Source organism: Apteryx rowi, unplaced genomic scaffold, assembly GCF_003343035.1.
Source record: "Apteryx rowi isolate R43461 unplaced genomic scaffold, aptRow1 scaffold_62, whole genome shotgun sequence".
Taxonomy (NCBI): Eukaryota; Metazoa; Chordata; class Aves; order Apterygiformes; family Apterygidae; genus Apteryx; species Apteryx rowi.
Genome location: NW_020450894.1, coordinates 3,149,559 through 3,168,070, shown reverse-complemented (window position 1 = coordinate 3,168,070; position 18,512 = coordinate 3,149,559).

The following is an 18,512-nucleotide window of genomic DNA, read 5'->3' as shown; positions in this document are numbered from 1 at the left end:
ACATGACAATTTTCATAATAGAAAAGCATAGGAGTTGAACAAAAATATCCATAAAAATTAATTAAATCAAGAAAAATTAAAATGGGAAGAGTTAATGAATAAAATCATCAAGATCAGGGAAGCAAGTTATTCAATATATGGAGAGAAAACTAGAAGATATAACAAATTAATTTGAAATACGGGAAAAGATTCTTTCCTCCTCAGATAGGATGGAGGGATAACTACTGTATTCTTCTCTAGGTCACAATCTCTTTGAACATAAATCAGAAAGCCTTCTTTGGCTAACTCAGCTATAACTATTTAATACAGTCTGTTCCTAATGCTTTTTGAAGCAGGATAAGTATAACTTATAAACCAAAATGAAATGATAGGTTATATCTAGTAGGATTTTATGAGTTTGACATTTTCTGAAAGTTTCTTTTCTGAAAGATACAGCCAAAGGATCTCTAGCACTATCGGTATGTCCTAGAGATTGCCCAGATAGTTCACATCAAGTACAAAATGACATGAAACTTTGCCCAGCCTGTTGAACTGACTCAGATGGATGCATTGTGGTATTTTAGGCTTGAAAACAATCATCCCTAGCCATTGATTTCAATGGAATTATGTGGAATTTACCCTGATAGATGGGGAACCGGAATCACTGGCATTATCAGAAGGGGAAAAAAGAAAAGAAGAAAGCAGTGCCCTTTAGGCAAATCCCAAAACATATTCAAGACAATGAAAGCATTGTTAATATTGTTTCTCCATGTAAACACTTACTGGAATGCCTGGAGGGACACAGCAGAAGAAATGACCTGTATTGTTGCAAGTTGAGAGAAAAAATTCATGGGACTCTCCCTCTTAAATATCTTCTGGGCCCAAAAAAGTTTGAAAAACCTTGGATCCCACCGTACTTTGGATTAGAGGAAAACCTGCAGAGTAACTGTAGGAAGGCAGTTGCTGTTATTAAAATTACTCATATATTGTAGCATAGTTATAGAAATAAGATTTCTTGATGTGTGTTTATTTCCCACTGGTACGTTATGTTATATTATGATAGCTTTGCAGTCGCAATGTGCTTGTTCTGGTTGAAGAGGCACATTCATTATAAACCCTTCTTTTCAGATGCTTATAACTTTCTGGAAATGACTAATCCTTTGGCTTGACATTTTCTTTGTTCCTATCAAACAAAAGGTGCTGATTGTCTTCACTCTTTCGTTCCATGTTTGTTAAATCAGATTGGTTACTTTGGGGTTAAAAAGCCAATGAAAAATATCCTGTGTGCTTTCACATATTTCAGTAACATTTTTACCCATGGATAACCCCAAATTTACTGTATTTTAACATAATATATTTGAAATGGACATAATAGTCAGGAGAAGTCGTCTGGGCAAGTCCGAAGAAAATTAAAACAAAGCTTATAATGTTCAGAAAACTCATATTAAATATATGCAATATGAGCTTGATCCAGGATTCAATCAGTTTCATTCTTTCCTTGAAAGTCATAGGCTTGAAGTTTCTATTTTTACAGAGGACCAATTCTGTTGACTTCAGTGAAATGAGCATTTAGCTTGAAATCCTCGCTAGATGGTTCTCCTGAATAACTGAAGTGTGATTTTTTTATTTTTTTTTAGATTGAGTATGGCTTTCCAGATTCCTGATATCCAGTATATACTTTGTGTGCCTGCCACCACTGACACGTCTGGAGCATCACTTTCTGAAATGCAACAGCAGAGGTATCATTTAGTCCAACCTATTATTAGCCGCTCTTGACCTTCTGCACACAGCCATCCTTCCTGTGAAGCCCTGCTAGGATGTTTAGATGAAAGCGTGATTATCATAGCTTTCATTCCAATCAACTTTTTCATGCTTCAGGGCTCTGCATCCTGCAGCACATCACGGCCTATGCTGTACGTGCCTGCCTCAGACCTGAGCTGGGCATTCAACAGCAGAAGGGAATACGAAAAAGACTGGTGGATCTATTTGGTCAGCCCTATCAATTTAAGGCTAATCTGCCTGATTTCCCCATGCTGTTGCTATGAGCTGGGCAATGTTTTTAAAGTTGGTGGAATTAAGTAGACTGAAGACCAGAAGACAGACTGAAGACCAGACCAAACTAAATCTGGACCCCAGTTCTAAAATTCCCTGGGTTTTCCCCATGGCAAAGCAGGGATTTATACAGTTCGGTTCCCTGCCCTTGAACTTTAGAAAAGCAAATTTAAAAGGTTCATGCCTTGTACACTGAACTTGCTCATGAGATCTAAGGAGAAAGATTTATATTTAAATACATACATGTCTAATTAAAGACATTAGACTCTTCTCTTTGAACATGGGTTTCTGAACTGCACTTTTATCTAAACATTTTAGCTCTCTCCTCTTGTTTCTTGAAATGTACTGAAGAATAAGCATGTTCCTCATAAATTCAGGCACAGTTCTTCAGCTGGCATGAACAACCATAGCTCTTCTGAAGTGAATGGGTTTATGACAATTTGCAGTAACTGTTCTATAAATGTCAATATTACCTTTCAAAACCATGTTCCTGAGCTCAGATTTACAGTTACCTTGGGAACAATTATTCTGTGTTGTATATTTAGGTTCTCATTGACACATCTTTGCTGGTACTGAATCCCAGCAGTCACTGTCACTGTAAGATCTCCAGTATGTAGCATGATGGCGGATGCATGCCATATCATAGTTTATGAGCAACAGAATAAGGTAAAACTACACAAACATCTAGAAAAGTCAGATAGAGGGGTCTGGCATATAAAGAGAGAACATGCACAATTAAAGTAAGTTGAAGTTCTACTATTAATTTTAGTGGGAACAGAAATGCTGCCCTTACTGTGAAACTCTAAGGGTATAATGACACAATCTACATAACTGTATAAAGGGAGACAGAGACCAGTCAGAATAAAATCATAGAATGATGTATTGGAGTGAAATAATATCACGGATACAATAATAACGTCTTCAAGGCAGGAATAAAGGGAAGCTGCTTTAGGAAGAGCTTTGATGTCTGAATGCAGAACAGCAAACCTGGTCTGACTATAGTATTTGAAATGATAACAATGCAGAGCCTTCATTTCAAAGAGTAATTTGGAAAAAGCTTTTGCATTTGTGAAGTCCAGGAATCTGAAAAAGATGTGAATATGTATGCAGTGTGCACACGCGAAGTCATGGGCAACAGTGTGTATAAGCAAGAGACTAGTCATACAAAAAATGCGTAACACACTTTGTCTTCATTCTTCTGGTACAAAATCATAATGAAATATCCACCGTCCCAGGCTAAATGAATGGGAGCTATGACTTTTGAGCCTATCAAGCTCTTCAGATGACTAAGCCTGTTTGCACCTTACAACCACATAATAGCACTCTGAATTCGATCTAGTCACCTATTCTGTACCATAACAACCCACTATGAGACAGATAAGCATTAAATAGATGGGGGGTTCTGGTCTTGAATATTCTATAATTGGAAAGTATTCCCTCAGGTCTGCACCCTGTTTCCAGTATGGAGCTTTGATGTTTCTTTTAGTGGGTAATTCTTGGCTTCATTCCTCTGCTGGCAAACTTTGCAGCTGCATCCTCACTGCATTGTTAACCAAAGTTAGCTGGGTCAAAGATATCTCAAGTGTCTTGCTGCAAATGTATCTCATTATTCCACTGCAGAATGAGACTAAAATCTTGGAGGAAATCACACTGCCATAGGTATTACACTTGTTTTTAACAAGGTTAACTGTTAGGTATAGTGTTCATGTTCCACCACCCAGAGAAGTAGAGCACTGAGAAGGTGAAGCTGGTAAATGTAAATGCTATCCTAGAAATTGGTATAAAATTTCAAGTGTCGCTAGTGTATACTCTGTGACTACCACAAATTTGTCCTAGTATTATCAAATTTAACTTCTATTGTTGCCTGTCTTTCCAATGTCTTGGAATAACTTCTCTTCTTTGACCAAATTATGCCTGGAGTGTGTCTATCCACCTTTCAGAGTAAGACAGCTTGATAAGAGGGCCTTCTAGAGATGGGGAAAAGTGGTTGAAACTTGAATTTTGAGATACTCTATTCCTGCTTTAAATGCAGTGGAAGTTAGAGGTAACTGATCTATCACCAAAGTGGTGCAACCTTAGATGAGAATCACATCTCTGAATCTTTGTTTCATTTTTGACACAGATTATCAGAGCAGACATGGATATCGTCACTAGATTCTGAGCATCAGTTTTATTTGTGGGTAGAATTGAAGTGATTATATTTCCTTGTCAAATTCCGAATAGGGTACACTATGCTTGTAAAGTTCTGTAGAGACCAGATGAGCTCCACAAAGGCTAAGGTAATGTTCGGATCCCTTCAGGAACTGGAAGAGTATGATAAAAACATCTCTTCTTTGCCACTGTAGGAATTTTCTGTGCTGAGGCAGACAGAAAAGAAATGGACTCTGCCCACTTTCCAGGTCCCATTCTTGGGTTTGGGATTCAAAATCCAGTCTAGAAATGCTATTAACAAAAAGTGTTTCTTGGGCTCTGTGGTTCCATTTTGATCTGTCACTCAACCCAAGGACAGTGAATGGTATGTTTCTGTATTTGAAAAGCCAGTGGTGTAATTTCTGCCATTAGGAAAACAACTCACGACTTTTTAACAGTCCTGTTGTTTGAAGTGATGCTGAATAGATCATCCACATCTATGATCATGGCAAGAAAAGGAGAGCCTGGAAGCGCTGTTCAGTAATTTCCTGTAATGCAGGAAAGCTGGATGCTTAAAATTCCTGGCTGGCTATATTATACATCCTTTCTACCCAAAGCTCAGTTGCATAATGGAACGGTAAAACCTCTCTGAGCTAAAGAAAATTATTGTAAAAGACTATCAGAACTTTTTTTTTGCCTAGCTAGCTTGCTTACTCTTTCTCTTTCCCTTTTGAAATTCTCAAATTAGCTGGGGATGAGTAAGGTATTTCCCAGAAAGCTCTTTGGAAATGCAGTATCAGAGATGCCACTCCTTGTTCACTTGCTTTCTCTTCTTTACTTGTCAGTGTTTTTTCCTCTCCATAAGCTGCTTTCCCATCCTAGCTTTCTCAGCACACCCCTTGAACAAAAAACCTTAGCATTCTTCCCCTTGCTATGCAAGCAAAAATCTTGCTTGGTTAATCATTAATCTGCAGACTTCCTCTATCACAACACCTTTTTGGCTGTTTATACCCTCATAGCACTTTTATGAGATTTTATATATCTTTCCAGGCATGAAATAAGTACATACTTTTTCAGGAAATATATTTTACAGACCAGTGAGACAGATAAGCTCACTGGAGTTAACAGATCTATTGCATTTTTGACTTGCTATTTGCATTGTACCAGAGAAAATTGTTTTCCATTGGCACATTCTGATTTGTTGTTGTTATTTTAATAGCATAAGCATTTTTTAATTAACTGAAAATAGTCTGAGAATAGTCATTTTAACTTAAAATTCTAATCTCCTTGAATATATGGTGCCTTATCCTCAGCTAAAGTAAGGCTCTTGATTTTGATGGAATGATACTTGAAGAATTTAGTGGTGCTAAGAACTTTTTGGAAGTGCTTCTGTGATAAATGGGTCAAATACTCTTCTCTCTTCCACATAAGAAGATACACCCAGGAATTCATCTTCAAACTGCATTCAAAACTTTTAAAGATGATTTTAATAAACTTCATGTCAGGATTTTCAATTTACTTGTCTTTTAAAAAAAATCAAATATGACAGAATGCATCACTGATGTCTCTCCAGTACAAGAAAATCCATGCTGTAGTCTTCATTTTAATATACTAATTTGGATTTTGTCTGTTGCAAATTTCAAATTATCCTTCTGGAAAATAAGGACCTATTCTTCAAATAGCAAAAACATTAGAATGAGGTTCCCCATCAGAGAAAAATTTGAGATGTTATGTCTGAGACAAATTTTTGCCTCTCAAGAAAAGCTCTGTGTGCACTCCTAACTGAGTGCAAAAGCAAATGGCCAAGTTAGTGAAAGGTGTCTTTCTAAACTAATCTGCATTAAGTGTATGCACTCAAAAGCAAAGGTAATTGGTATTAGTTTAGTCTCTGTTGTTTGTATGCCTCTATGATATTGACAGTCAAATGTTGTTTGAGGAAGTAGCAAATAATGCTCGAATTCCTCACAGGGAGGAAGCTGTGGCTTTTTTTTTTTTTTTTTTTTAACATTCAGGTGTACATAGTATCCAGAAATTCATCCCACTAGAGGTTCAGCTATTGGTCTTTCAGCTTTAAATGTTGCTTAGAGATGTTAAGCCAGATCTTCAAATTGTATAAACAGAAATCAACAGAGTTGTGCTGGTTTATACCACTTGGCTATCCAGCCCATTGCAGCAATGCTGAAATTCTTCAAATGCATGTTTTTAAGTGCAATAAGGCCTCTTTATATGGCCATTTAGAATTCCTTCTTTGGCCACTGTCAGATACCTTCCTGTGACCTCATTTGATTTCTAAAGCAGCACAACAATTTGCTTGGGGCACTACACAGTTCGAGGGGAAAATGAAGAGCTCTGCACAAAGCAAACTCGCACAGACCACATGGTTTGCTCTATTGACTTTCTCTCAGGGATTGCTGTGATGGCCAGAACGCATACTGAGCTGGGGCTGGCTTGGTTGTATTAGTGAGGCTATTGTTAATTATTGGGCCAGCGTTCCTGGATTCCCTGTGCTTCTGGCTTCTGTTGAGACTACGAAGCAGGTCCAAATACAGATAAATTGATTTCAGCCTTAACCCACAAGATGCAGATTCCTGTGAGCTTTGCATAAAAAGGTACCAAATCGTTATTTCTTTTACTTATCTGTTCTTTATTCATTAATCCTGCTCTGTCTTCCCCTCATTTCAGTACTCTTAACACTCTGCTCTCTTTAATTCACTTCTGGGACCTCCTGATTATTAATTGAGTTAATTTAATAGAGTAGTTTGGATTTGATTATCCAAGAGGTTATTACCTATGAATGTCTTCATGGTAAAGAGCAGAAAAGTTCAATTTTAAAAATGGTTTGAATGAAGCAGTACTGAGATGCTTTGGATAAACTTAGACTCCTTTCTAAAACTTTTACTCTTTGCTAGTACCACTTAAAAAAAAAAAAAGAGAGAGCTTTTAAAAAAAAGATCTGAATGTTATATGTATTATATATTTGTATATACATACACACATTTGTAAGCTTTTCATCCTCTTGATGTTTCCAGCTGGGATCAAAAGCAGAAATGCCAGGAAGCTTCCAAAATCCTGGTGAGAATTCAGGCTAGGCTTTACACACCGGGGAGTTATAAATTTGGGGTATTTATTTAATCATATTAAAAGCACTAGATATCAGCAAAGCTATAAAGGGTAACAAATATTTCCAATCTATTGAAAGACTTCACATCAGGCTAGGAAGGTATACATAAAATGCAATTTTTGTTCCAAGGATACCATGTCTTATCCTTTGTAGATGATTCAGTCCTGGTTATATTTAACATTAGGAAGGATTTGGGTAGGAGCATACTCCAGAAACAGAGTGACTTATTTGATGTCTTCTTTGAAAAACGGAAAAATCCAATGGCCAAGAGTTGCATTCTGCACATTTCTGTAAGGGTGTAGGACAGGGGAAGGAAAAAAATTGACTTTAAGGTCATAAATGCAGACACTTGCATTGTCTGACTCTAAAAGCTTTACCACCTAGTGAGTGTCTGATTAAGTCCTCACCGGCATGACATACACTTCAAGTAAACTTAAATATTTCATTAATTACTTTTCCAAGTTCAGTACTAGGTAGTGCTGCCAAGCCAACTCAGTCCTGCCTGGCAATGTGCTCTGGCCACGTCCCATGATCTTGTTTGGGGTTTCCCTCAGCAAACATCATGGCCTGTGCTGCACTTAGGTGGTATTTCAATGAAAAAGAAATGTTTCAGACTGCAGAGACCCAGGCTGTGGGCTAAACCCAACCTGCTGTGATTTCTGTGATGGCCTTGTGATGGTCGCAGGGCTGAAGGTGAAGAGTGAAATACCCACAAGTCATGCGCACAGGACACCCTGTGCCATGCAGGTAGACAGGCAGCTGCTGGGGCTGTGGCAGTGTCCCACACTGGCAGCCAGCTCCCAGGACTAGAGAGCTCACACCACCCAGCCTAGACAATTGCGTTGACTCCTGCTTGTACAACGTGCCAAGATTCAAACCCATGTTGTCAGATTTATGGCCTCCTAGATGTGACTGCTCTGTCTTTCCTCCCTGCCCTGGTGCTGCCCAGCGTGCAAAAATCACCATTAATGCCACAAGAGATTTCTGCTTCACAGTTTCTACTATCCGAATAAGCTCTTTGTGATTTCTGACTCTTCTCAGACCTTAGCTACTGTCTCATCTTTCTTTCTGACACATCTAAACTTCTTAGTATTCCATTTCTGCTTCTATTATTTATTATGCAATTGTTTTTATACATTTTTTATGAAAGTTATTCTAGTAAATACTAATATACATCTGTTTTTTCAATGCTGGTGTGCAATAGTTAGGTGCTGCTGTCTCCCCATGAGATCTCTTTCACTTTTATTAATATTTTATTGTAATTTCAATGCAACTACTTATCTCCATTCTCATAGATCAGACCTCTGCTTGACTTCAACAGGACTTTAAATGGTCGAAGTGGGGATAATGAAATCTTCTGAAAAAGAGTTGTATTTGAGGACAGAAAAGCTCAATATTGCTCTTCTAATTACTGTGACTGAAGCTTTGCAGGGTGGGGCCCGATTTTGTAATGTCAACAATAAAATGATCTGTTAAACAAAATCCCATCAGAAGTTATTTGTTGCAAAATGTGAGACTACTTGAATCACTACAAAGTGTAAACAAAGTCAGTCTATACATATACATCCCCACAAGACTAAAAAAACTCTGTCTGACTTGATTTCTTTCCAATAGATGACCTAGGATTGTTAAATTACACACATGGGTAACAAAGCTGCTGGAGTCCCTATTCTCCACTGGAGATAACCAATCCCAGCAGGGAATTAGAAATGAACCCTATAAAAATCACGGCATTCCCTTTCCCAACAAAATAATTTTGTTTTTTCTTCTTTTCACCTTTGGCACCATCCAACAAAGCTGAACTACAGCTCAGTGGGTTAATCTGCTTTGCTTTTCCAGTTCTTCTTCTTTTTTTTTTTTTTGGCTGCTTCTTTTTCCTATCTATTCAGTGAATGTAAATGACAAATAATGTGCACAAAAAGAGACACTGATTGCCTAAAGTCAGTGCAATTCTTCTAATAACTTTCCTCATAGAAAGTATTATTGCAGAAAGACGCAGTCTTACAGCATGTGCACACTGGTGAATTTGTAGTCATTATCTCTGAATTGTACTTGTTAATAGCCAGATTCTGGACACTTGTGTACTTATTTATGTTGTGCTCCAAGAACTACCAGTGAATGTCATAAAAATATTATCCTAATTATCTCAGAGAGAATTATTCTTCAGTCTCATTTCCCCCAATACCTTAAAGCCACCATTTTCAGTTACATGCTTATTTAGGAGCTTGCAAGATTTGGAAGCAGAATACTGATGTATGGGTAAGATCAATATGTAGTTTTTCTAGCATGGCAGTGTTGCATTTCTGTAACTGATGGTATCTCTGTGTTTGAGCCTCTGGTAGATGAAAATCTCACTGTAGCCTAGTAAACAATTTAAGATTACACCCCACTGTAAAGTCTGCCAGGAATTAATTCTTCAAGCAATTCACTGATGCCAGAAGAAAGCAGGTATGATCATATAAATATATACACAAAGGCTTACTGAAACTAGACTGGATTAGTTCTACGCAGGCCAAAAGAACAGTTCCAAAGCTATCAGCTTTTTTGATAGAGGAGATAGAGGCTGATATGAGTTTTCTAGCAAGTCACAGATATTCCCCTAGGATTAAACAGGTTCAGAATCTGTAAGATTCTTATCAACCTTATCTGAGACCAAGATATGTTTAAGGAAATTGAGATTAATATTGTCTTAACACAAGTGAGAGTTATACCTATAAATGAGAACTACAGTGTACATATTTGACTCTTTTTCACATCAGTTAGTGACACTTTAAGAAGTCTCTAAGTAGCAAGAATTATAAGCCACATTTCTTTTCAAATCACTTGGGGTTTTTTGTTTGTTTGTTTGTTTTGATGACACTGGCTGGTACTATTGGGTGTTTTTGGATTTAGTATTTAGACATAACTCTTGCACCTCCAATAGTAATGGGATGTAAATTCTCTTCCAGGCCACCTTTAATTATTCTTTTTTAATAATGAAACCCTCCAGAACCTGCAATTGCAGGTGTACATCTCCTATACACATACATGCATATATATGTATGAGCAGGCACGTGGCTATGAACATGTCTGCTTGCAAGCACATTTATATGTTTGTGCATTTGTGAACTCATGCACTCATTGGGAATAGCATATGAAAGTAGTTTATGACAGATAAATCAATTTAGTAATACTCAAATTTCTTCGGGGATTTGAAATGGCTTCAATTTCTTTGTGATAATATGCATCTCAAAAAAACCAGAAACAATTATTAACAATAACAGCATGAAATATTAGCCATATTCCTAAATATATTTTATTATCATTTCCTTGTAAAAATAGCACTGAGAATTCTGGGTTTGCAGTACAAGTGAGAGCAGAATAGGAGGTCACTGCCTAATAACTGACAGCCTGCTTGTCTAAGGAATGCTACAGAATAATAATTTTCTGCAGACTGATTCTATTCCTAGTAGATTATTCTTATTATGTTTTAATTTACAGTAGGATATACAACTGAAGCTCTTTGGAATTCATCACTGCAGCTGAAAATTTCAACTTTTTGACAAAACAAACAAATCATATAGCTAGATTTGGGATGGAAAAGTAATGCTGAATTTCAAGTCTTAGATTAAAACAAAATGTTTTTTAAGAGAGTGGATGCATTCTGTGAATATTGTTTTGGCTCAGGTGTTCTATTTTTCCAGCAATTTTATTCAACTGAGCTTAACAAGAGGTCTAAAGTACAGGGAGGGTCCCCAATATGACAAGCACTGTGTAAACATATGATAAGAAAGAATACTTTTCCAAAGGTGTTTTGAGTCCTAGCTGGAATTTCCAAAGAGAGTTAGCTTCCATTTCCTGTGGCCATTCAGTAACTTTTGTTATCTTTTTCTTGTAGAGCCCTTGGGAAATTTCAGCCCAAATTCCTATCACAGACAAAGAAAGATAAGAAATAGAACAGGTTGAGAAATAAGGCATAAACATCCCTGCTGAAAATTTCTTTAACTGAGGAAGGATGTTTAAGTGCATGCCAGGCAGATTTAAGGTGTTATTTCCAAAAGCAGTTCCCTCTCACCCTTTTTAGATAATCCATCACAGCTTCATCTACATTAGTGTTTCTGTTTAGTGTAGTAGAGCAGTTTTGAAGCAAACTCCCTACATCCCTTTGTGAGCAAACTAAACCAGAAGCTCCTCTTCTAGGGTGTACCGAATGCGCCCCAATCCTACAGAGAAGGAAAAGTCCAAAACAATAACATCTTTCAAGCCATTTGTTCAGTGGTGACTTTCAGTCGAGAGGATCGGATTAAATCCGGTGTGCAGTCTCAAACTGCAAATAGTGCAGGTGTAGGGACTCAGCATGAGTTACTTCAACCTACTACTTTGCTGCTGTTGCACTAAATTACCTACTAACATAGACATAGTCACTGAAAGGGCACGTGCCCAGCTGAAGTCTTCACTGAAGTCCCATTGGCCTCCTGACTGACTTCTAGTCTAACCAGGCAAGGCTTTCCTGAACCAGCATCTATGAAGATAATGTTTCAACGTGGCTTTTAGCAGATGTCTAGCATTAAGTAAATAAGGAGAATCACTTCCCTAAGTATTTAAAATTATTTAAGTGCTTTGCTGATCTGGGGCCAAGAGAAACTGCTAGGCCTTTTGAAAATCTGGCTCTCTCCTTTGGCTGAGGAGCTGAACTTTTTGGAAAATCTGGTGCCTGTTAACTTTATTGTTCTCATCAGGCCAGTGTCTTTCAAGTCCAAAGTTCATTGCTTAATCACAAAACCATTGCTTTTGTCACTGCACATGTTCCGCTTCATTCCCTCGCCCATTACGAGTTACTGTGGTAGAGGCACTCCCTAAGCAGAGTATTTCCTTGAAGCGACTGTGCTGGCTGGATCTCATATGAATTGTTTAAAACTAGAAGGAAAAAAAAAAAACAAGTAAACTTTATTCTGAATGCTAAATATGTGGGGGGAATAAAGCTAGACCATGCATCTTATCTATCATATTATGGGGAGCTAGAGTTCCTTAAGTGGTAAATTGTGTTAAGCTAGTAGGCTTAATGTAGAAAAAATGTGTTTATGAAACAGACTGTCTTACTGACTGCTGTTTCAGGGAATATTGTAAAAAAGGAGGTGCAGAAAGAGAAGAAGAGCTTTATTTATTTCTTTTTCTTTTCAAGCATTATCTTATAATGTTGTTTTTTACCATTATATTTTTTTGGAGACTGACCATAATATGTTTATGGATATTTATAATAACATTATGTGAAGCTGAAATTTCCTTGAGGTGAAATAACCACACCAGAGTTTTAATAGATATGTCAGTGCTATACTGTCATGTTCTTTTGTGTCTTAGCCATTGTCATCTGAAACAAAGTAGCTTTGGTTAGTAAGAGTTAAACAAGTTATATCAGCAGCTATTTCATCCTTTGGATCCAGAAGTGCTTTATATTCAGGAACTGCTTCATCACTGAAATGGAAGGAACCACTTGCACAGCACTGGGGATCTGGGCTAGGAATATGGAGGAGCCATTACACACATGTCAAAGAGGTCTCAATCAGGAGAATCCTAAATGGCTAGTCCAAAAAGCCATGTTCACTTTCAGACTCTACTACACACTGCAAACCTTTTTAGGAGTGCATGCGTGTAGAGTACATTTTATTACATACAGAGAGTCAAAAAGCTCTGCCTGTGTTTAATATAAAACATTCTTTGTGAATTGTTTTTTCAGCTATATAACTTTGTAGCTACACTATCTGCCTTTTATTGCAGAGGTAGAGAGTTCAAAGCCCAAGGGATTTTAGTTTATTAGAAATGCCTCATATCTATTATTCTTGCAATTTCACATACAGAGCTACATTTTCAACACCTAATTAATTTTGGCATCTAAAGGTACTCCACATTTAACAAAAATATTTTATCTTTCTTTTATTTAAGCACCTACTCATTGCGATTGTAAGTTGATGAACTTCAGAGGAAAAGATTACTGTATCATATCGGGCACATCTGTATGAATAGTAGTCACATAGGTCAACCAAAGAAGCTGGTAGGGGTGAACACATATGAGTACTTAATGCATATTTTATATTGGTCTTCATTCAGTTATTAGGACTACTACGCAGAGCAAAGTGGGAGTTACAGCTCTGGGCACAGCCATGCCAGCTGCACTATTCTGCTCCATTGCGACTTAGCTCTGTTGATATCAGTTTATAAGAAGTGTGAACTCTGGTGTGCTTCCATACATCTGCTCACTTTGTTCACTGGCCATAATCTACTCTGAAGTATATTTATTTAAAAAAAAAAAAAAAAAAAAGCAAAAGATATTCAACTACTGAAAGATGTTTATGAGTGTCCCTTTGCTGTTTAAAACCTATTTCTTCACATGGTTCTCCTGTTGAGCTCACTGCAGATGTGAAATCTACTTAAGTGTTTCCAGTCTGAGCCCCGGCCCCAGTTTGCCTTTGAGCTGAGACCTCTGCCTTAGCGATGGCAGAGGCAACTGAAACAGGCATATCTGCTAAGCTCAATCACGTGGGGGTATCGTGATGTCTTCAAGTGAGGAATGGGAGATTAAACTTTCCTTCACTTATGAGCCAGGAAGGAATTGGAACTGACTCAGTTTTGGACTCCCCTTACACCCCAACCCCCCCGCAAAAAACCCTTTGCCTGCTCCAGTCCCTGTTAGAGAGCTGATCCAAACTGCAGTGAAGTTGATGTAAAACTTCAAGTGGCAATCAAAGAGCTTTAGATTAGTCCTTAAGTCTTTTCTGTATGGGCCATTCAGAGCCTCCTATCAATCAGTTTGAGTGTGAGACTGTTATGTTGTGGACTACCAGATTTAAAACTGCTGAAGAAACTAATTAGAAGATCTTATTCTTTCTCCACACAGCAGAACTGGATATTTGAATGAATGGCTATGTTGACAGAAGAGACAGGCAGAGTTTGTTTGAAGAAGTTGCCTTCTGCTTTGTTTCTCCTGCAAAACACTAAGCCATTTTTTTTTCTCACTCTTTACTTCAATCCGTCTGTTGCAAGGGAGTTTGGGGAAGTGGGGGAGAAAAAGTGTTATGGATGAGTAAGTCTTGAGCAAAAGAACTCTAAAACAGTCCGGATGGTGAGGAAAGTGCACACATTCCTGGTTCAGAGTCAGCCAGTGGCCCAGATCAGCTACAGTGGCCCAGGGACTATTTCACTGGCTTTGCTCTGTCTTACTCTACCTGTCCTTCTCCTGCAGAAGTGGGAGAGGGTGTCTTTGTCCTGTGTCACTTATAGGAGAGTATGGGCCACTTTGGACTGTGAAGGAGGTTCTAGGTGTCCTTAGAAACCCATCACAAATTGAAGAATCTTTCAGCTAGTCTTATTTTTTCCAGAAGTTACTTCTCTCCCTGTCTCTCCTTGGGAGAAGTTCAGAAGTCTGAGGGTACAAAGGGGAATTACAGCTGGTGTTTTCCACCTGTCTGTTTGGGCGATCTTTCTTGGAAAGACAGCACAGGGAAGCGTCTCAACCATCATAGCAAAGCTTGAGGAAAATATGTGGGCTGGGGCATTGTGTAGGATGAAGGAGGAGCATTATTTTGTGCAAAATAAGTTCCAAAAATAATGCTGTCATGTTAATATCTCCTAGCTCTGAAAGACTGTATTTACTTTGACTCTGCATATTGTTTGTTTTTATTTACTTAGGGATGCCAATTATTTTCAATTCCTAAATTCCCATAGTGACAACAAGTCACTATGTATAGTCCTAACACAGGTGGCTTTATCCAACATAAGTCAATGAGACAGGAAGAGGTTCAGAGAGTCGCTATATCTATATCCAATACTGCTACATATGCCATAGCCACTTAGCAAGCTATTGCCCTTTGAAAACATATTGATTCCAACCCCTTCTTCAAAGACACAGTAGAGATCATAAACCTCACCGGTTCAGCTTGATTTCAAATCTCCTGTAAATGAAATCCAGAGAGTAACTCTCCCAGAACAGAGTGCCACACTTCACAGAGCATTACATCCAAATTGGGGAGCTGAAATTGTTTTTTCTCAGTTGGGGCTTGGCAGAGAGAATAGATAAGAGAAAAAGAAACATACTTTGCCAATGTGTTATTGTTTACCTCTGCAAAGGTGAGGCTGTGTAAGAGTAAAACATAATCATAGACAAAAATGTCTTAATTCTGCTTTAATGTGAGAGTCCTTTCAAGTAGATCTTTTGAAGGACGCATACACAGGTTCTAGAAAGATTGCAACACAGCAAAGTACTCAATTTTAGAGAAGAATATCTAATTCACTGCTGCATGGCTCTGTGCATGGGGAGCCCACTACTGGGCAACCAAAGACAGCTCAACTCACTGCTCTGTGTTTTGGCTTTCCCATTCTCCTCACATATTAAGATGAGGACAGTGAAACTTTCCTCCTTTGTATGTCACTTTGACATTTACTGGTGACAAATGCTTTAGAAAAAATAGGATTTTCCAAGTGGTCAGCCAGTTCATCTCAGTGCTTACAGTCAGCGTTTCAGAAGAGCAAAGTACACTGGGGGAGATAATTAATAAAAAAGGCTATTAATCTATTTTTATGCCTAAATGGGAGCTGACTGCTTAAACATTAGCCCTCAGTCACAGTGCTGTGCTCTCTTTCTGTTTGTGCCAGTCTCTCTTGTAACCTGTCTCTTTTAGATGTTTTAACAAAGGACTTCTATAAGAACAAATGTCTTTAACCTGTAATGAATGGAGTATGATAGTGCAGGCTGTCCTGAAAGCAGGGAGAAAGCTGGGGAATGCATGCATTTTTTAACAAAACTGGTTTGCTACATAACCATAGTACTCATCTGCAAATGTTTGAATGTCCAATTAAGAAAAATCTCGTTATTTTTTTCCTGGAATATAAACTTTGTATGGTCTACTAGTCTTCAGCTAATATGGACAGAACCATAAGGAAACCAAGCCTGTATGATTGCACTGTGAATCCGTTTGCTCCTTCCTAACAATATTTGAATCCTTTGGTCAGTTTTGAACCATATTTAACAAGACGGGGGAAGGGCCTGACAGATTTTCAGTTCCTGCAGTTTTCAGAAAAATAAACATGAGTGGAGGAAAAACACCCAAATAAATGTGTCTAGCTGAGAGGAATCCTGAAAAGTGATCTCAGCACCTATTAGGTCTCAATGAATCTACATGAGAGGTATGTTTATGAAAACACCAGTGCTGGGAGAAAACTTGGAGCATAGAAACCTACCATAAGCACATGACAAACACCTGAAGGAAACCAGGTTTTGTTAGTTTTGTTGCTCACAAAACTGTTTGTTTGCCAGCATAGTTAACAACAGGTGCATTACAAAGACACAGCATTTCCATTTCTGGTACAGGTGAAAGTCACAAAGAAACAGCGATAACACTTTAATCTTCCCAAATCACCCCATCCTTTCTTTCAGCTTGGGGGCTGAATCTCAGATGACTGCCAGCTGACAGTCCTCTTGAGCATGATGGATGTGACCTTGGGTGAATCACTTAACTTCTCTTTTCCATTTTAAACATAGATATAATAATAATAATAATAATCTAATATGTACTTCACAGGGGTGGGAGGTTTAATTAATGTTTGTGAAGTGCTGTGAGATGAGATCTGATGATGAAAGGCACTATTCAAGTGCAAAGTATTATTTTTTATTATAGCTTACAGCTATATATTTGATGAAATATTGCAGACCTAATCCCCTTCAGAATCACTTCTGTACTAGAAGCCCCTGATTATTTTCATGCACAAACAGCTGATACTTACCTTAACATGAAGAGTGCAGATATACAGACCGTGGCCTGATGACATTAACTGCATCAGTGGTCTCTTTTTGTTACTATTTCTATGGCCCAATTGCTGACCTTCTCCCCTGTTATCTCATTTGGCTCTGAATTCAAATGGTTTGTTGCAGTCACCCATACCAGCAAAATATGTTACCAGCAAAGGATGGTTTTGGTATTAAACCACATTTTTAAGTGACAGCTAACAAAGTAGCCTTGTTTAATCATTAGAATTACTTGGGCCCATAAAAGTCACTTAAGCTTTCCTGAAGTCTATGGGTCTGTGCCAGCGTCAACCAGCAGAGAGTCTAGGCATCTTTAGTTTCACCACACTGTGTGGGAGAGGGTGGCAGTAACGTCACCCTGCACCAGCCTGCTTGTAGATAGTGTGGGGATCTCTAATAGGGACCTCAGAGATGGGATCTGGATACTGGGACACCTGAACACCTGGAATGGGGAAACTTAATAAGGACTGTTTCAGGGGAAATCAGAGACAGGGAGAAAAGGGTAGACAGGGACAGACTAACCAAGGATGTGAGGGAAGGCAAACTTGAAGGAGATGAATGGTAGAGTGAAAGCCCCTGCAGACCTTTTATCCTGTTTGTTTTGATACAGAAGAGCTTTCATACAGATATACGTTATGACAGTAGTGAATGCAAGCCTGTGAGGAAACTCTTGTGGCAAGTTTGAATTCTTGGCCTGTGCCTGGTGGTTGTTCGGGCTTCAGGATCAAATTGCTCCCTGTAAGCGTGGTACTGTACAGGGATGTCATGGCAATTACAGAACAGAGCATTTTAATAGGAGAAACCGGTGGGGAGAGTGATGCTGGCTGAGTAACTCCTTCCAGCAGGAAGAAAGAGGAGAGGCTGCTATTAAAAAGACAAACCCCCTCCTATTCCAGCATGCCTGTAAGAGAAGTAAGATTTTGCAGTGGAAATGGGATATACTCAGTTATTCCTGAGTGCCTCAGTAAAGTCTCACAAAGAGTGTCCGTCCTCCTAGGTCACCCTTGTGTTGATGTGCTACAAAGGGACTGCACAGGGGATGAGGGTAAATTAGCTCAGGGTGTGCGTTATGGTGCTGCAGCCGGGCTGCTGGCACATCTGGGCTAGCTCCCCTGAAGCTACCGCACTCTTATCTACGCCACTGCTCACCAGTACTCACCAGCATGGACTGCGGTGTACACGAGTCCCTATATAACACTGCAGTCCTGTGACCTCTAAGTGCAGGAGGAGCAGCAAAGTAAGCAAGTGTGACAAGAGCCTCTGGGCGTCCCATTTATTTATAGATCTTGAAATGAAGCCCAAGTGCTGACGGCACCCCTATTAGAAGTAAGGGTAAGTTTCTTTAGGAGTCACAAAAATTTATACATCACCTTTCTCCTCCTATTTTGAGGAAAATGATTCCTTACTGAAAATATACAAACCAACAGATTATTGTAATCTTTGAAATGAAAATAT